Source organism: Uloborus diversus, chromosome 2 (assembly GCF_026930045.1).
Source record: "Uloborus diversus isolate 005 chromosome 2, Udiv.v.3.1, whole genome shotgun sequence".
Taxonomy (NCBI): Eukaryota; Metazoa; Arthropoda; class Arachnida; order Araneae; family Uloboridae; genus Uloborus; species Uloborus diversus.
Genome location: NC_072732.1, coordinates 4,720,448 through 4,742,169, shown reverse-complemented (window position 1 = coordinate 4,742,169; position 21,722 = coordinate 4,720,448).

Here is a 21,722-nt window from a genome sequence, read left to right as displayed (position 1 = left end):
AGGTTAGTTTAAGGAAGGAAGGAAGGGTTTGGTGGCTCCACGGAACCGTCTAGAAATGAAATTTTAAGATGTCCGTGATCACGTTTTGAGATTCGGGGGTCCTTCCTCGAAAGTTCTTCGATACTGATGTTTGAAAAACACAATTTCAGTTTGTTTTTGAAGACGCCAGGTGAGAGAGGGTGGGACTAGTGGCCTCTCTAAAGACTTTAAATTCAGATTATCTTTGTCAGTAATGGGTTCCGGGGCTCCCTAAAAATATCTTCAAGCAATTTTAGATGGCGTTAGGAAAACAGTCAGGGTTTGGGGGCTGTCCCCAGAAAATACATTTTAGATTTTGAAGATACGGACTTCAGAAATAGGGGACCGTATATTGTTAGAATTTGCCGTCCGAACGAAAAAAAAGGCTATGTTTGATCAAGTTGAGGAAGAATGGGTGAATAAGAGACAACAATCAGGTCCTGAAGACCAGAGGTTCAACCAGCGAAATTTCACGAAATTAGCGTCCTAAAAAGAGAATTTTAAGCCTTCTTTGGTACTTTTTTTTTCTATTCCTGATTTTAATTATCTCAAGGAAAAAAATGCTGTAAAAGGGGAATTTTGCCAAATATAACTTCGTTTTTCTTATATATTTGACTCTCAGGGGAATCGCAATTTTTTACGTCACGCTAAAGGATGAGATCCCCTCACATGGAACTCATCCAAACAAAGAAGCTGCCCCTTAGCGGGTCCAAATAGGCCCGCGGCTAGGTATCTGAGCGCCCGCCATGCAAAGACAAATATGCTGCACCCCTGGCACAGGCGGCTGGTGCACAAAAGTGGGGGGGGGGGGCAATTTTTTGTAGTATGAAGTCCTGAAAATGCAATTATAGCTATCGTTGAGTTCTGAAACTGAAAGTCAAGACGATCTATCGTGATTGCATTTCTCATGATTTTAATGCACCCAAGAAAGCCAACTCCTAGCTTTTTATGATTCCATACACTAATTGTAATCGAATCCTTATTTCCAATGTATAAATCAATGTTGATTCCATTTCGGAACAAGGGTATTTTTACATGTTTCTGTAGACTGACTGAATCCATCGACATTGACTTTACAAAATGGATCATCAGGTAATCTAAATAAATCTTTTTTTTGCAAGGTTCTTCGCACATAATATCCGTTAGGCGGATTTTCCAGGCTCCAATGCTTCTGCCATTTAGTTAAACAAATTAAGCCTAAATTTAAGCATCAGCTATGTATCTTTGGAGTGTTAGTGAAGCTGTGATACCCTGATACATACACATTTTTCTCTCTCCAAGTGCTAGGGCTGTTGCTTACAACAAGACAGGTGTGCCAAGCACTTAATAATTACTGTAGCAGGTGGGAGGCAGTATGTTTTCCAACTTATGCAGAAGCACATATCACAACATATTTTTCTCCAGTAATCCATGATTGTTTCTTTGCCTAACTTTACAACCACAATTCCCCCCCCCCCACTCTTTACGGTTCTCATTCCGTGATGTTTATTTGTTGGGAAATTATGGAGTGATTTGTGGTATATTGCGACAAAATATTACCAGTGAAAGAATGATATAGTAAAGGGGGTCTCAGAGAATGAATCTGAGCTGATGTGACATGTGTGACACCTCATCCGATAATGTCACCAACCATACAACAAGTCACAAAACTGGGTGACTCTCCCTTTTCTTTTCTCCCTCCCCCCTTTTATTTTTAGGGGGCGGGAGGGTCCCGGCGACATAACAGCCTTGGCTCTCTGCGGCCCTGTGCACAGCATAGTTTGATTTATTCCTAAACCACAAAAGCATGGATTGCTATCATCGGGATGAAACGTGTTGCGACAAAAACCGACACATTTGCAGCTCTCTTGTAATTAACGAGGAATGTTGACAGGAATTCCACAAGGACCTAAGTGTATATGATTGCGATGCAATTTTGTCCGTCTCCCGTGTTATATTTTAAAAGTTTTATCATACTAATGATTTTGGAAAAAAAGTTTTACATTTTCAAAAGCAAGAGAAGATAGGGGTTTATACTGTAAAATTATGAAAGTCATAACTTGGCTCTGACTTTTTTTTTCCTGCATTTCCAATTGAAACATGGCAATAAGATCCAGAAAATGATCTTATACCATTTGAAGCCATACTATTAGAAGAAGATTTCGGGATGGTAGAAGACATAGAAGAAGCTGAGGTAGATTAAGTAAGTATAATTTAGAATAAAGAGTAAGTTACTTCTTCTATTGATTTCATGAAAAAAACTCTCTTTTTATGCTGGATGGTTTAAATCTTTATCAGCTTAAAAGAATAGATAATTATAAATCTACAGCATTAAATAGTATATGTAGTTAAGTGTTTTAGTTCATGAATGGTTTTAGTTCTTTCGTTCTCGACAGCAACAGCAGAACGGTCGTTTAGCGCCCTAAAACGATCAACAATGGGGCAGAAGCGAATGAACAACTAGACTGTTCTTCATGCCCACCGAGATGTTTTGGATGAATTGGATATCCGATCAGTCATCAACGACTTCATTCTCCTTATCTTAAGAAATATATTAATGTATTGGAAAGGGTTCGAAGGCGGGCTACAAGGCTAATAAATGGACTTTCTCATTTAGACTATGATTCCAGGCTTAGAAGGCTAAAAATGTATAGTTTTGAGCAAAGAAGAGACCGAGGGGACATGATTCAGTTGTTTTAATTAATTAAAATAAAAGATGTTACGGGGCTGAAGTTTAGCACTGAAAACAGGACAAGGGGTCATTGTTTTAAGCTGTTAAAATCTCAGGCAAACACGGATATTAGGAAAAATTACTATTATAGCAGGGTAGTGGAACCATGTAACAGCTTACCGGAAGAGGTGGTGATGAGCACCGGAGTAGATAGTTTTAAGAGGGCCATTGATCTTCACTGGGGATTGTAAATTGACTAGGACCAGTCTAGCTGGGCCCAGAGCCTGTTGCTGGTCGTCACTTATGTATTTGTATTCAGTAATCCAGTCAGACGGTCAACATTTGCCCCTTTTTAAAAGCACACTAGCCCTAATAATGGTATTTGCAGTAAAATTGAAAGTCTTTATAAAATCAATGAATACATACAGAATGTTAAATTTTCAGCATTGAAATATTTACTCTTACTTATTATTTTACTATATTACTATTGTACTGTATTAGTTATTTTCAAACACTTAAATATTTTTAGGGTGTAAGACCCAATCAAAACTCGCTATTTATATACTTTTTGACTGAAAGTATTAGGCATACTGTACTAACTTCATCAACTGTATTAAAGCATTAACTTTGAGATATTGTATTTCTCTAATGAACCATGAGCCTCTTCAAAGTAAGCTTAAATTAGCTGTTGCACTTATTAATTTCAGTGCTATTACCGGGCAACAGCAATATTTTATGTGTTATTCTTTCAATGATAGGTTAGGAATAATTTTAATAACTCAGTCTTTTCAGAGCTATATATTCAGCGCTCTGTAATAGTCTATACGCATAATTATTATTGTAAATTAAACTAGCATTTTACAAAAATACCGTTCGTGTTTTTGTATTTTTTTTCTTTTCAAAGCCAAAAAATGTGTTAGGCTTGTCAAGTTTTCCGGGGTTTTAATTTTGATCACATGATTCTAAATTGCTAAAAAAAACAAAACTCACTAATTTTCAACTAAAATTTAGAAAATTTCCAGGAGCAAGCCTTTGGTAGGTCGTAACTTTTAGTCTTTGGATAGCATTTCTCATGATTTTAACACACCTTAGAAAGCCAGCTCCTAGTTTTTTATGTATTTTTTTTTGTGATTCTATACAGTAATTGTAATCGAATCCTTCTTTTCAATGCAATCAATGTTGTTTCCATTTCGGAACAAGGGTAATTTTGCATGTTTCTGTAGAAAGACACTGACTGAATCCATCGACATTGACTTTACAAAATGGATTATCAGGTAATCTAAATAAATCTTTTTTTGCAAGGTTCTTCGCACATAATATCCATTAGGCAGATTTTCCTGGCTCCAATGCTTCTGCATCTGCCATTTAGTTAAACAAATTTAGCCTAAATTTAAGTATCAGCTATATATCTTTGGAGTGTTAGTAGTGAAGATGTGATACACTGATGCACAAATTTTTCTCTTTCCAAGTGCTAGGGCTGTTGCTTACAACAAGACAGGCGTGCCAAGCACTTAATAATTACTGTAGCAGGTGGGAGGCAGTATGTTTTCCAACTTATGCAGAAGCACATATCACAACATATTTTTCACCAGTAATCCATGATTGTTTCTTTTCCTAACTTTACAACCGCAATTTTCCCAACACACTTTACGGTTCTCATTCCGTGATGTTTATTTTTGGGAAATTATCGAGTGATTTGTCGTATATTGCAACAAAATATTACAAGTGAAAGAAGGATATAGTATAGGGGGTCTCAGAGAATGAATCTGAGCTGGTGTGACACCTCATTCCATAATGTGACCAACCATACAATAAGTCACCAAACTGGGTGACTGTTCTGTAAAAAGCAATAAGCCGTAGCAATATTGCTGCAATAAATATGAGACAAATATTAACAAAATATATATTAATAAAGAGCATCTATTTACAAGAATATTATTTACAAGTCAACATTATGTCAGAAAAATTGAAGCTGCAAGTGATACGCTACATACAAGGTGCGTCTTTTACGACTTCGGTCACCAGTGGCCACTATTCAGAAGCCTGGAGCTTTACCACGAGAATGACCACAAAAATGACCAGTGGCTGAGTAAAACAACAGGTCATAAGTCATCTAAGATCATGCGTAACACATTTCAAGCATCAACTATGTATCTTTGAAGTGTTAGTAGTGAAGATGTGATACCCTGATACGTATACATTTTTCTCTGTTGAGGTGCTAGGGCTGTTGCTTACAAAAAGACAGGGGTGTCAAGCTCTTAATAATTACTGTAGGAGGTGGGAGGCAGCATGTTTCCCTTCACGACTCGGCACCATCCACAACAACTCAAGAATGGATGGGCGAGAGTTTTCACGTTCATGTCATGTGTTGTTATATTTGTCCCATGTCAACTTTTTAGACGCACCTTGTATATACACATACAACCTATAGAGTAAATACTTTTTCACAATGGCGACCGAAAGTGCAAAAGTGGCTACCATTTTCTGCGACTTTGGTCATCAGTGGCTACCATTCAGAATTCCTAGTCAGGGGCTTTATCAGGAGGTGAACCACAAAACTGACCAGAGGCTACTATTCCTAATTCCTAGTCTGGAGATGCCCAGTGGCTGCATAAAACCATGGTAAGGTACTAAAAGTCATGCATACCACATTTCAAGCATCAGCTATGTATCTTTGGAGTGTTAATAGTAAAGATGTGATACTCTGATACATACACATTTTTCTCTCTTGGGGTGCTAGGGCTGTTGCTTACAAAAAGACAGGGGTGTCAAGCTCTTAATAATTACTGTAGCAGGTGGGAGGCAGCATGTTTCCCAACAAGACTCAGTCTGGACCTTTATCAGCAGGTGAACCACAAAATTGACCAGAGGCTACTATTCATAATTCCTAGTCTGGAGATGACCAGTGGCTGCATAAAACCATGGTAAGGTACTTAAGGACATAGATATTTTTCTCTCTCAAAGTACCGGAGCCGTTGCTTACACCGAGACAGAGGTGCCAAGCTCTTAATAATTACTGAAGCAGGTGGGTGGCAGTATGTTTCCCAACAAGACGGGGCACCATCCACAACAACTCAAAGAGTGGATGGGTGAGAATTTTCCCGATCATTTGTTTTCAAACCTCTCCTGTCCTCAATCCAATGGACTATTATGTGGGGGAATGCGGTTAAGAGGGACATCAATCTTCATTTGCACAACACTGTTGCTGCTATTGTAAACACAATGGCTAACATTCCCCAGATTCATCGCTCTACTGCCTGCAGTTGGTTTCGACAGTTATTGCTGCTGATGGAGGGCTTATTGAATGACACCGCCCTAATGTATCCCCGATCATTATCATGAAAATCCTAAATTTCTCTCATTTGTTTTATAGTTGTATCATAGAAGAAAATTTTTTTGATGCTTTTTGTCCGATGGTTCTTACGCAACGCTAAATCTGGCTGGCTTAAGTGAAAACCTGCAAACATTCCTGAATGACAATGCATTCCGAAACGATTATCGCAATCTGATATATATGTGATATATTGACAGAGGTGCCAAGCTCTTAATAATTACTGTTGCAGGTGGGAGGCACCATCCACAACAACTCAAGAGAATGGATGGGCAAGAATTTTTACATTCCTGTCACACGTAACATTTGACTTCAAACCTCTCCTGTCCTCAATCCGATGTATTATTATGTGGGGGAAACATTCCTGAGACTCATCTCCCTACTGCCTGCAGTTGGTTTTGAGTTATTTGTTGCTGACAGTGGGTTCATTGAATGATCCGGCCCGAATGTATCCCTGATCATCATTATGAAAATCCTAAATTTCCTTAATTTGATTTCTAGCAATGCATTCTAAAATGATTATCGTGATTTGATATATATTAACGTGATCTGATGCACTTCTTTCAAAACAGGCTGCTCAGCAAGACATTTGCAGTAATTTTCCTTTTTCTTTTTGGAAGCATGCAACAAGATCTATATATTATAAGCGATGTCTGTCTTTTTTTTAACTAGGCGTCTCAAACTCAAGCTTCAGATAAATGAAATTGATCTTCTATTATTAAGCCATGTTTTCATTATTAACTTTCATACATTTGTAGATAAAAATTGGAAATGGAGTTTGGTATACAGTAGAAGACCGTTATAACGCACACCTTGGGACCAGAGCTTTTGCGTTATACAGAATTTTGCGTTATATAGATCATTTCACAAATTTTGAAACTAATATTCAGAATATATATATATATTAGCACTTCAGAATGAATTTAATCTGCAATGAGTATTAAAGCACCCATATTACAATTAGTTGTTCACAAATAAATATGTTTCACAATTGAAAGAAAGTGCATTATCCTGCACTTCTGTTAGCTTTATGCTTTGCATAACAGCTGCATTTTCAAGAGTCATCTGGTATTTTCTATTTACTATGAGTACTAATTTTCAATTTAAAAACTTTGAATCAAGATGGAAAGATGAGAAACTTTCAAAATTTGATTTTCCTTACAATTTTAGTGCTTGCAAAGCAAAACAGAGGGATTTTTTAAACTTCAAAACATATTGTTTACTTCTGAAAAGTTGTGCATTTTATAGAGAATTGCGTTATATAGGTTGGCGTTATAACGGTCTTCTACTGTAATAATATTTGCTTTAATTTTCAAGTTTTAGGAAAATTTGATGAAGTTAAGATTGCTTTTACACATATAAATTTCTGTGCATCAAATTTTTTGCTCAACAATTATCTGCATGGATACTGGGAGTCAAACTGTATGTATATATATTCAATACTCAAGCTGAAAAAGTGCACAGGGTGTGAAAAAAACAACCACCACCCTTACTTGATACTTGATTTGCTTCAACAAGATGCAAAGGAATTTTGACCTACCAGCGAATGCAGTTGTAAGGAACACTCTAAAGCGGACACTGAGGGGGCTCGGTAGGTAGCAAAGGGACGAAGCAAGTGGAAGCTAACACACATCTAGCAAAGTGCTGAAGTTTTTAAGCACCAGATATCAACGTAATTTAGGAGAAGAGATGAACTGAACACTATAAGGCTTGTGGCTTATGTGCAGCAGAACTCTCTCAATGAAATAAAAACTTAAGCAAACTTAACTAAGCATGAAAACTTAAATAAAAGATCTACTTTAGGTGAAGCACTGTTGATTTTTGTTTAAAATGCATTAAAGTTCGGGAAACACTAAAGGAGTCGATGCACAGCCAGACCTAACAAGAGGCCATGTCAGCCTAGTCCGAAACTAGGGGGTTAGGCCTTGGAGGGAGGGGGGAAGGCAATAGTGAGGCAAAAAAAGGAAAGAAAAAATAAAGAAAAAAAAAGAAAAGAAGCAAGATTGCATAAAATTTACTCTTTTGCTTTTTACTGCTGTGGCACTTAAAATAAATTATTTGTTTTCAGTTTAGATTTTTTTCTCTCCCACCCCCTTTTTATCTTCCCCCCCTTTTTCTTCCTTCTCCCACACCCCTTTTCTTTTTTAGGGGGGCGGGAGGGACCCGGCGACATAAAAGCCTTGGCTCTCTGCGGCCCTGCACACAGCATAGTTTGATTTATTCCTAAACCACAAAAACATGGATTGCTATCATCGGGATGAAACGTGTTGTGACAAAAACCAACTCATTTGCAACTCTCCTGTAATTAACGAGGAATGTTGACAGGAATTCCACAAGGACCTAAGTGTATATGATTGTGATGCAATTTTGTCCGTCTCCCGAGTTATATTTTAAAAGTTTTATCATACTAATGATTTTGGGGAAAAAGTTTTACATTTTCAAAAGCAAGAAAAGGTAGGGGTTTATACTGTAAAATTATGAAAGTCATAACTTGGCTCTGACTTTTTTCTTTTTCTGCATTTCCAATAGAAACATGGCAATAAGGTCCAGTGTAGTTGATTATAATAATATAGTACGACTGCTTTTTTAATCCCATTCATGGTACAAATTAAGTTGAAATATATTATGAGAAGTTATAGCACTTGACCTTTAAGGTTTTAGAGATACACAAATAAAAGAGTGTAGTAAAAATAAGCAGTTATATTTATTAAATACAACTGTTAAAAGATGCAGAAGGGTAGTAAAATGCTTGAAAATTCTTTGTTATGTTAATCTGTTTTGATTTGTTGTGAACTTGATATGACACAAATTTCACGTAACACACTTACAAATACTCAAAAATTTTAAAGCTAATTAACTGAAAAATTGCACAGCATTTTTTTTTTTTTTTTTTGTATTATAATTAATCTTTGCAAAAACTAACGGTTTTACATTCAGTGAAATTTTGACGTGTGTTGATATTATGTATGTGTATATATATATACATACACATATATTGACCTATTTTTGTTCAACTAAACATAAACTTAAAAAGAAATTAAATAACGCACTCATAAATACATGAAGATTAACAAAGTGGAAAATTGCACAATTCAAATTGCTATATTATTATTATTATGTTTTGCGACACAAAATTCTATACTACAAAAAAAAAAAAAAAAACTTATGTTGATAAGAAAAATAACTTTTTTTGGCTCAAAATTGAAAAGGTAATAAAATGAAAAAGAAATTCAGCTATAGTCAACACAAATTATGCATTGCTACTCTTATATAGTAACATCATAACACACAAAAATTTGCTATTAATTACCAGTTAAATATTCTTATAATGTTTTCAGAATAGTTAAGTGCAAACAATGAAAGCTCACTAGAGTGCAAACAAAATGAGCTACTATAAACAGTACTTGTGAGTGTAAGCACAATGGTACAAGAGTCGAACACACAAATGAGATGAACTCAAGACATTTTTGGTTTTTTTGTTCATCATATGAGTGTTTACAATAACAATAGCAATTGAATGAAAGTACATACATTTTTTTTAACATACTACACAAATAAATATTTTATTTCTATGTATTTTATTATTTTTCCCCCATTTTTTTTTCTTTTCATTTTTTTTTTCATTTTTTTTTTTTTTGCTTTTTTTTTTTGCAATTTTTTTTTCTTTTTCTCTGTTTTTTTTCTTTTTTCTCTGTTTTTTTTTTTTTTTTTTTTTTGCATTTTTTTTTTTGCAATTTTTTTTTTTTTTCATTTTTTTTTTTTTTTTTTTGCAATTTTTCCCCCATTTTTCTGGGGGGGGGTCTCTTTTTTCTTCTTTTTTTTATTAACTGTTTTACATATATTTATTTTTTACTTTTTTCTTCCTTTTTTCATACACAATTTTAACAATACAATAAACACCAAACAACTTTGACAATCACAATACGTCAAAGGTACTACAACAGAGACACTGAAGCACAAGTGAGTTTGAGGATAATTGAGGAGAACTGTAGAAGGAAGCTTGACTGATTTGGTCGATACAGACACCATATCCAACACAATCACGGCACTGGCTTTCAAATGTGGAAACGAGAAGCTGGACTTCTGGAGGCTTTTCAGCTCAGTCTTTAGATTCAGACCAGGATCTGGCTCACTATACTCTATATTGAGAATAGTACTGATGGATCATTCATTACCAGTGATGTACTAGTGCCTATTTGAGTGTAATACTGGTGGCTTTTCAGTTCAGTCTTTAGTCCAGACCAGGATCTGGCTCACTATACTCTATATTGAGAATAGTACTGGTGGATCATTCATTACCAGTGATGTACTAGTGCCTATTTGAGTGTAATACTGGTGGCTTTTCAGTTCAGTCTTTAGTCCAGACCAGGATCTGGCTCACTATACTCTATATTGAGAATAGTACTGGTAGATCTTTCACTACCAGTGATGTACTAGTGGCTATTTCAGTATAGTACTGATGGCTTTTCAGTTCAGTCGTAAGTCCAGACCAGGATCTGGCTCACTATAGTCTATATTGAATATAGTACTGGTAGATCTTTCACTACCAGTGACGCACTAGAGGCGATTTGAGTACAGTACTGGTGGATCTTCTATTGTCAACCGCAGGTCCAGTGACCTACTGGTGGCTATTTGACCGTCAGGCAATGAACCTGCAACTCTCCAGCTACAGGTCCAATGAATGAATCATCGATCAACGCCACTGCCACCTGGTGATTCCAGCCGAGGACAAAGCACAGTTGTCAAGGAGCATACGAGGCTTCTCTCCGAAGTCTCTCCTCCAGCTCTAGTCCATAACAGGGATGTTCCCATAGGGTATACTTCGCATATACGACGTATACTCTCAAACATGTTTTAGACGCATTATGTATACGATCACATACACATGTTGAGCATATTGGATTACTGGGAGTTTTGGAACATCACTGGTCCACCAATACTGTAGTTAAGTCTCACTTCATTTTCACAACAGTGCTTCAGTGCTTTAAGCAGTCCATAAGACAGATTCACATTTACAAATATATTTTTACAGTGTAAAGGTATTATACTTCACTAACTGTATTTAATGTACACATGCATATAATATATAAAATCCACTAAATGTTTTCGTGAGTGATACATTTTCCCACTCAGATTTTTAAATACCTTTTTAACAATTAATGATTTTAAATTGTACTGTTTAGCATTTTTTTTTTTAAATACAACATTGCATGTTTTAAATTTCTGAAGCTCAAAAAACATTTGAAAAATTGTCTTTGCTGTACATTTTAAATATCATGTAGCAATTAGGATTACTATTAACGTACTAGTACTGTGTAGAGCTTACTCCACATTTATTTCTATTTCTGAAGAAAAAAATCACTACTTGATTTAGTTTTCCTTTCGCTGGAATACAATTTAAAATACATTTCATATAAAAGGAAAGAAATTTATAGAAGAAAGAGCAAGAGTCAAGCAAGCTCACTGAAAAAGAATTTGATACAAAATCCTCTTTCAACAGCATTATTACTTTATAGCAACATTTGCCTCTTAGTCAAAACCCTCAACAATTTAGAATACTCAGAAATCTTGAGACAGTTGTATTCCAGAGAAGGAAATTGAAATTTCAAAATGAGACTTGTTTCGCCAAAAAGGGAAACAAGCAAGTTACTAGTTAGAGCAAAATAAGAACTTTCCATCTCAAATAAAAATTGTTAAAATAATTAATAGCAAACTATTTCTTGCATTTTTATTTTTATTTTTTTTTTCTATTTTTTATTTTGTATATACATATTTTTCTTTTTTCTTTTCATTCAGTTTTTAACAATACAATTTTTACATCTGCATACATTTTTTTAGCAGAAATGCTTTTGGCTTCCATTTACTATATTTAACGTTCAAGATGGAAAGTTACAGTAATGAGCAATGCATAATTTTTAATGGATACTTCATAAGCATCTATCCATACACATAAACAAAAATATAAAATAAAAATTAATTTCTCAAAATTAAACAGATTTAAAACAATAAAAAACCCTCCATCTGAAGGAGAAAATATTAAAAGTTACCTTTTTTTTAAATGTGTGCATTTTCCAGTAATTAAAATAACAGTGTGATTAGTTTTCACAACGGAAGATAACAACAAAAATAAAATTAATTTTAAAAAATAACCCTTCATCTGAAGGAGAAAATATTTACTTTTTTTTTAATGTGTGCATTTTCCAGAAATTAAAATAACAGTGTAATTAGTTTTCACAATGGAAGATAACAAAAATAAAATTAATTTAAAAAAAATAACCCTTCATCTGAAGGAGAAAATAGTTACTTTTTTTTTAAATGTGTGCATTTTCCAGAAATTAAAATAACACTGTGATTAGTTTTAACAACGGAAGATAACAAAAACAAAAAAAAAAAAACAATTAAAAAAATAACCCTTCATCTGAAGGAGAAAATATTTATGTATATTTTTTTTAATGTGTGCATTTTTTCAGTAATTGAAATAACGCAAGATAACAACAAAATCGCAAGATAACAACAAAATCATTATCACCAGTTGATACCAAACCAGCAACTGAAACATTTCTTTTTATGTTTCAATGAATTTTCAAGCATTTTGTATGAAAACAAACTCACTATTCAAGCAGAAAATAAAAAGTAAAATCTCACAAGTTGCTAACAACTAATAAGGTCCTTAGGAAAAATAAATGAAGTTAATTTTCCAAGTAAAAAAAAAAAAAACTTTTACAAGTGGCGTTAAAGTAAAGGAACTGCACTAATGGGGAAACTAGTAGTAGTAAGCCTTATATGCTCCATAACCATAAGTGGGATTTAAATAAGCAAATTTCGCACTACTGTTCTTTCTCAGTATGTTTTTTTCTTTTAGATCAGCTATATAAATAAAACCGAGATTACATGTGTGTATGTTCCCTACACAAATCCAGTTTACATCGGATCTCGACCAAATTTGGCAGGGAGGTACTTGGGTACCCGAAAAAGGAACGTAGGGAGGTTTTCAAACACTAAAAAAGTAGCGAACCGTTTGAATTTGAATTTTAGGACCCGAAGATGGCATTAAAAGCCTCTTTCTACCCGAAATAATTATCCCATTTCCTCGATTTAGGTCCGAGCTCAATTTAAATTAGCATGGATAAAATCACTTTTGATCTGTTAACATTTTTTTTCCTGGACTATGAACAATTCAATTCTTGCTTTTTGCTTTGAAGTAAAACAGTTTCCCTTTTGATTATTATTTGGCCATTTATATTCTTTTTTTTTTCTTGGAATTCCTGTAGATGATAATCAAGGACCGTAGTTGTGTTATTGGAGAGTTGCGTTTAATTTGCTTGGGAATTTCAGATTTGCCGTTAACAAGGTTTAAGAATCATTATTTTGGCGGGAAATTTTAGGGTTTTTTTTTCGGTTATTTAAGCCTAATTGTTGAACACGAATCACCTGACATAACATTTATTTTCAAAGTAGACTGTGCATGGCCAGGCAACGCAGCCATTATATATATATATATTTGTTTAATATTTGAAATTCTGTTTGCTTAATTTTTTATTTACTTGGCTTTTTAGTTTTGCTGCATTGCACATCTATGGGCTCTTGGTGTGGTCTTTTCAATATTTTTCACTTTTATTATATATATATATATATATATATATATATATATAAAGGCCTGCAAAGCACATTTAAGGTACAGAAAACAGGAAAGATGATATACTGGGGAAAAACAAAATCTCAACAAATACATATATATATACATACAGTGGAAACCTCTTTTGAAATGTAAGCTACAGGACATTCGAATATCAAAACTTTTCATTCTTAGAAGCTTCTTTCAACAGCTACAATATGGTTGGTAGTGTTTTAGGGGCAAGTACTAGCTTCCAATGCGAATACATTGTTTCTGCCTTGCTGCAGCAGTTTAGGATGCAACAGATCAGTTTATTTCCAGATATGTTTTTTTTTTGTTCAATAATATTCCAGGTTTTAGACAAAATGATTGATTTTGACTATCTTTTTGATAATAATATTCCCAACAACTGCAGGCTTTCTAGTTTCTCATTGACCCCCCCCCCCCCCATAATAAAATTTGATGTTCCACTATCCACCAAACCACATTGGCACCTCCATCTCGGCAACCGGCTGAATTACCAACCAGGCAAAGTACTAAACAGTGACTCAGTGGCCAAAAACTTAGAGAGATCCGATATTCAACCGCGATCTCATTCCTATAGCCTTACTGCTTTCCATAAACTTAGAGACACCCGATATTCAACCGGGATCTCATTCCTATAGTCTTACTGCTTTCCATAAACTTGGAGACACCCGATATTCAACCGGGATCTCATTCCTATAGTCTTACTGCTTTCCATAAACTTAGAGACACCCCGATACTCAACCGCGATCTCATTCCTATAGCCTTACTGCTTTCCATAAACTTAGAGACACCCGATATTCAACCGAGATCTCATTCCTATAGTCTTACTGCTTTCCATAAACTTAGAGACACCCGATATTCAACCGCGATCTCATTCCTATAGTCTTACTGCTTTCCATAAACTTAGAGACACCCGATATTCAACCGCGATCTCATTCCTATAGCCTTACTGCTTTCCATAAACTTAGAGACACCCGATATTCAACCACGATCTCATTCCTATAGCCTTACTGCTTTCCATAAACTTAGAGACACTCCGATATTCAACCGCGATCTCATTCCTATAGTCTTACTGCTTTCCATAAACTTAGAGACACCCGATATTCAACCGCGATCTCATTCCTATAGCCTTACTGCTTTCCATAAACTTAGAGACACCCGATATTCAACCGGGATCTCATTCCTATAGTCTTACTGCTTTCCATAAACTTAGAGACACCCCGATATTCAACCGCGATCTCATTCCTATAGTCTTCCTGCTTTCCATAAACTTAGAAAGATCCGATATTCAACCGCGATCTCATTCCTATAGTCTTCCTGCTTTCCATAAACTTAGAAAGATCCGATATTCAACCGGGATCTCATTCCTATAGTCTTACTGCTTTCCATAAACTTAGAGACACCCGATATTCAACAAGTCTTACTGCTTTCCATAAACTTAGAGACACCCGATATTCAATCGCGATCTCATTCCTATAGTCTTACTGCTTTCCATGAACTTAGAGACACCCGATATTCAACCGCGATCTCATTCCTATAGCCTTACTGCTTTCCATAAACTTAGAGACACCCGATACTCAACCTCAATCTCATTCCCATAGCCTTACTGCTTTCTGTTTAAGCAATACAAGTTATCAGACAATGTGCTCTGTGCCTTGTGGAGTCTATGCCACAAAGAATAGGTGTCTAATTTTTTGGCCACTGAGTGTATCAATACGTCTCATTTGCAGCTTCAAAATATTTCTGACATAATGGGGCACCAATGAATGAACAATGTACACAATGAATAAATACAACAATTAAATAAGGGCGCAAAGAAAAAGCAGTCCTTCAATCGACTCGGAATTCTTTTCCCATTTGTTTTGGAAACGCGAGCACAAGTGTGCGACGAAAACGTTTTTTACCCCAAATTTTGAACAGTGCCGAAAAGTTGCCTCGTATAGCTTTCAAGCAAGGATACCCATTTTTGATTTAAAAGAACTATATATTAAAAAGCCGAAAAAATTAAAGAAATATTGTTATATGAATGGCACTAGAGGCAACTGAAGGTATTAACTCAGATGAAGAATTTTTAGAAAACATACTAACAATAACCTATGGATACTTTTCCACGCTGCTGGAACTAAGGATTCCACTTTGTTATTTTGAAAAGTATATATTGAAAAAATGGTGAAATGAACGAATTTCGCGCAATGAACAGCCCCAAAAGCAAATGAAGATGTCAACTACGATCAGCAAAATTTTGCATGCATAGGGGTAAGATAACCCCTTTTGGACCACTGCCTCAATGGGACTGTTGAAATTGAGCTATGTCTTGCCAACTCTAGTTGCCTCTTGGCGGACTTTTGCTGCTTGGCGGCCATCAATGATCTTTTTTTTTTTCAGTACGCTGCACAATCGCTTACGTTGTTGTTTGTAGTTTGTATCTGCCGTTTTTCTAATATGCTTTTCTTCAAATGCATGTGTAATTAAGATGATTGCTGTTGATTCTAGCACTCATCCTGTTTTGTTTTTAACAAGAAGAGAACCAGTCTGGACAATAACCTCAGACATAAAAACTATCTAACACCCCATGTTGCCTTTTATCAATCGTAAGGCAACCATTTAGGCATTCAGGCTATGCATATTCAAGCATAGCCTCAAGTTCTTTAATCTAGTTGAAAAGCACCAAGATCCGTTGGCCGATGTGTCATCAAAGTACTATAAATGGTATTTATAAGGCACCACAGCAATGTATTAACATACGAGCTGAAGATTCATGGTGACTAGGTACAGTAAAACCTGTTAAAGTTGACCACCTTTGTATGTTGACCACCTCTCTAAGTTGACTGCTATTTTCAGGTACAGAATTACATCTATACCATGTAATTCAACCTCTAAATTGACCACCTGTTTAAGTTGACCGCTAAAATAGTGCACAGCAAGTGGTCAACTTACACAGGTTTCACTGTATAAATTCTTCTTCGCCTGTAGCTGGCCAAGAAGACTGTGTCTCCAAGGCTTCCACACTACCCCTACCCTGTGCAATGGCCCTCCATGGGTGGTTCACTTTTAGTCCACTTCTACCCCATCGAGCCATCTGACTGGGGTTCTTCGAGATTTTCTTCAATGTTGGAGAAGGTGACTCTTTTTGCAAGCAACACATGTTCACATCGGAATATGTGGCCCAACCACCTAATGCAAGACACCTCACTAGGTATGAATAGCTGAACAACAAATGACATGTTTTCCTTCATTAGACCAATGTTTTTTCCTGATTAGACAGACCAATTTAAGAATATGATAATAAAGAAAGTTTCTAAGTTTTTTTTGCCTCAGAAGATGATATTGACACAACTTAAATGAACCACATCGAGAACTTTTATCAAGCAGATTTCCTTAAACTTGGTTTTGCTTTCAAACTCTTTCCTTTTTTTGGGGGGGGGGGGGGGTAGTTATAGCTTTGTCAAATAAAATTTCTTAATTTTTTAACTTGACAAAACCTAGTTTCTTTCAAACTTTACTTGTCGACCGATCATTTCGTCACTTACGGTTGTGCTCATTTTGATGTTTCTTAATTTTAAAAGATTCAAAAAGGTGGAAAATAATGTTACTGAATGATGAAATGATGGAAAGAGACTTTTTGCTTGCAGGAACAGTGATGCTGTGATACTTTGGTAGTATCAATGATATACCTAAACCTTACCCAATAACTCCACGATGTCAACATGAATGCTCTAGAAAATGAACAGCCAGTTGAAAAACACTTCTTTCTTTATGTAACAAAAATTATTTCGTTAATCATTTGGACACGGGGGTGTTCTAATCAGGACGTGCATGGTTTTGCATTCCGAGCTGAACGAGCAAATAACCTATCGCACAGATCTGATTTCCAGTCGAAAGTGGAAATGCGAGAAATCGATGGACTTAAATTTTTTTTTGTAAGCAATGGCAGTTGATAAGAAATGCAATCAGAATACTTAATGTAGCCAAAGTGGACATTTACATTGCCCAAAATCTCCAAAAGATATTAGTATTTAAGGATATAATTGAACATCTTGCACTTTCCTGCAACAGTACACCAATGAGATCTACCATCAGAGTTGCTACAAAAGCAGTTTTTTTTTTTTTTTTTTGAAAAAAAAAATAGGTTTTTTTTTTTTGTTTAAACCTGGGTTAATTCGGTTTAAACACTATTAATAAGAAAAACAATTTTATTTTAGGAAAATCATGAAGATTTTATGAATTAATTGTCAAAGAATGTTTAATATTTATATTTGTATCTAATTTCTTCGAAATTAATTAAATAATTAAGAATAAAGCTTACAATATCATTCCTCAAACTTAGAGATTTCTATAGGGAAAAAATATTGTTTGAAAATCTTTAATTATTATAAAAAATACGATACGTAAATGGGTCTTGGTACAAATAATCAAAGAAATAATTTACTGTGATAGTTCAGACATTATTAATAACAAATAGCCAAGAATAAATCCCTGCAAATTAATTTCCTCATAATTATAGCTATCTACTGTAAATAAAAAAATAAAAGTAAAATTAAATTCACGCATTCTTAGGCATGGAAAGTATTTTGCTCTGACTGCATGTCTATCAGGGATGCAAAAAGTGTGCAGGTATCAGAGCAATTTAACGCCTACACTACTTGCATTACATTAAAAAACATAAGTCTCTAAATTTATTAAATCTGTAATTTATCTATAAAGCTTTGCTAGTTACTTTGCACTAATTTGATTTCAGTCTTTGCAATCATGTGTAAAATTTATGAAAATATTTGGTCAAAAATGACAAAATTTTTCAAAAAAAAAAAAAAAAAATATTATTGAAAAAAAAAATAAAAACCACATGTTTGTTTTCAAAAACCACTTGGTTTAAAGCAACATTGTTCAAGGCACATTTAATGGATTCGCGGCAATCGTGGATAAGGTTGAGGGTGGTTTTATCAAGGACGGAAAGTCCGACTAGTGGGCAGACTGACTGACTGACTGACAGACTGAGACTGACTGAGATGGACTGACTAAAACTGACTGACTGAGACTGAGTGACTGGCTGGCTGGCTGACTGACAGACTAACTGACAGACTGACTGACTGAGATGGACTGACCTTCACTGCAATGGGCATAGAGCTAAAAAGTTGCATCAAGGGGGGACCAAATTAGACGGGTCAAAAAACCCATTTTGTTTTAATGTCATGGAATGTTAATAGAACTATTCAAGAACATGTTGCCAAAATTTCAATTCAGATTTCCGTTTACTTCCAATGCTATGAGCACTTAAAAAACTGAAGATTCGAAAATGTTCAAAGCAGTTTTTTTTTTCAATCGCGTTTTTCTCGAAAGTAAGAGACACTGACAATTCTGATGATACCCAGTAACAGATCGGATGAGGAAAGGATGAGTCACATGGGCTGATTTCTCCTTTTCTCTTCCAAATGTGCAAAAGTTCTTTAACTTTAGAACTAAAGCCATATCTAATCCAAATGAACATGAAACACCAGCTGACCTGTCTGTTTCTAACCTTCCACCACTGCCTTGTAAATATCAGCTTGCTCATGAAATCTACTCTGATAAACACAGGGCTGCAACTTATTCATGGGAGACAGCAACATCAGTTTTACCCACCTAAAATTCTCGTTATTTAAACCCAGATTTTTTACTTTCTGTTACTGGACCCCTTGTCTGTTACTGGGGCCGTTACACAACGTATCAAAATATCGGATATTTTCAAACCCTGTTCATTCACGAATCTGTGACGTTATAGGCTCCTTTTTGATCCCATGTCCGCCACGGGAAAGTCGGGGACCTAACTTCCTGTCCTTGATAAAACCTTGATAAATCCTTGACACAACCTTATTCATGATTGCCGCAAATTCCATTAAATGTGCCTAACAAATCTTCTATTTGGTATTGAATGGCAGATCTCAATGGTGTATGCTCACATGAAAGTACAAGATGCTCAGTTAAATCCTTAAACACTAATTTCTTTTGCAGCTTTTGGACAGTGTAAAAGTCCACTTTGGCTACATGAAGTATTCTGGTTGCATTTGTTTTCAACTGCCATTGCTTACGGGAAAAAATTGAAGTCCATCGCTTTCTCGCATTTCCACTTTCGACTGGAAATCAGATCTGTGCGATAGGTTATTTGCTCGGGCAGCTGGGAAAGAAAAACCATGCATGTCCCGATTGGAACACCCCCCATGTCCAAATGATTGACGAAATAATTTTCGTTACGTGAAGAAAGAAGAAGTGTTTTCCAACTGGCTCTTCATTTTCTAGAGCATTCATGTTGACATCGTGGAGTTATTGGGTAAGGTTTAGGTATATCATCGGTACTACCAAATTATCGCAGCATCACTGTTCCTGCAAGCAAAAAGTCTCTTTCCATCATTTCATCATTCAGTAACATTATTTTCCACCTTTTTGAATCTTTTAAAATTAAGAAACATCAAAATGAGCACAACCGTAAGTGACGAAATGATCGGTCGACAAGTAAAGTTTGAAAGAAACTAGGTTTTGTCAAGTTAAAAAATTAAGAAAATTTTATTTGACCAAGCTATAACTACCCCTACCCCCCCCCCCCCCCAAAAAAAAAGAAAGAGTTTGAAAGCAAAACAAGGTTTAAGGAAATCTGTTTGATAAAATTCTTGATGTGATTCATTTAAGTTGTGTCAATATCATCTTCTGAGGCAAAAAAACTTAGAAACTTATTTTATTATCATATTCTTAAATTGGACCATCCAATTAGGATAAAACAATGGTCCAATAAAGAAAAACCGAGTCACCAGTTCATTGTATCTTATAACCGTGAGAGTTTTTTTTAGATTGAGTTACTTTTTGATTGGCAACACATCTTTAACTTTCTTGCATTGGCAACACATCTTGTGTTTTGCATATTCTTAAATCGAAAGCCATGTGAAGACTTTAAATACTTTGGGCGATCTTTTTCGCTCTCTCTCTCACCTCTCTTGGCCGTCATGTGTTGCATGTCGTAATTTGTCGTAATTTGTGATGTCTGCCAGTGCTCTTTACTCCTGGCAGGTCGCGATCGTCTACAACGTGATGTCAATTTAAAAGTTCTAAAATGCCTTTAGGCTTATTTTGTATGTACAAAGATGTACATACATTTTGTATGTACAGCATGCTCGTAAATTGAACTTTGTCTCGTCGTATCATAGCGGCTGATATATTTATTTTTCAAAATGTTTTTTAAATATTAATAAGGATGGTGTTCTACAACGTCAGCAATCTCAAAGATAATAAATACAGATTTTCCTTAATAAAAACAGCTGCTCATGTTTTTTTTATTTTCTTCAACTTCAGGCTGAGGACATGTTTTGCAGGTTCACTTCTACTAGCGGTGTAGTCATTCTAATCCCACTACTATTAATGCTCACAGGGTGTCTGCCAGACTTGGGGTTAATAGACTCGGTTCAGGTGCCGCCGTCCGATAGTGTCGGCGGTCCGATAGAGGTCGTCTTCCCCCACGCGTGCGAAAATTTTGCCGACCTCGGTCGACGTCTTCGGTCGCCCCCGAGGCGGTCCATTATGCGAAATTCGTTCACTTGACCATTTTTTTAATATATATTTTTCAAAATAACAAATTAGGAATCCTTAGTTCCAGCAGCGTGGAAAAGTATCCACATGTTGCTGTTGGTACGTGTGCGAAAAAGTTATATTGGTCCAGGTCGATCCAAAAAGACCACCCCCCCTTTTTATCTGGACCAAATGCCCCCCGACCGGACTCGGCGTTCGAGCGTCCGGGACCGAACGCCCCCCTTCCCCCGTCCGGACCAAATGCTAAAAGAGAGTCCATGTCGATCGAAGGAATCCCCCGGTATGGAAGCCGACTTACCTGCTCCGGACGAGCCGGGGGCCCCGGGCGGCGGCCCGCTGCCGCGGACGCCTGCTGGGGGGCGGCAGTCGGGGGCGGCACGGCACCGAGCCGGCGGGCGCCTGGTACCGCTCCACCGGCCGCCTTACTCGTCGGTCGGAGACCGGCGAGAACTGCGGCACCGGGGGCGGTATCAGGCGCTGACGACGGCGCGGAGCCGTGCGGCCCCCGTCTCCAACGCCCGCCCCGACAG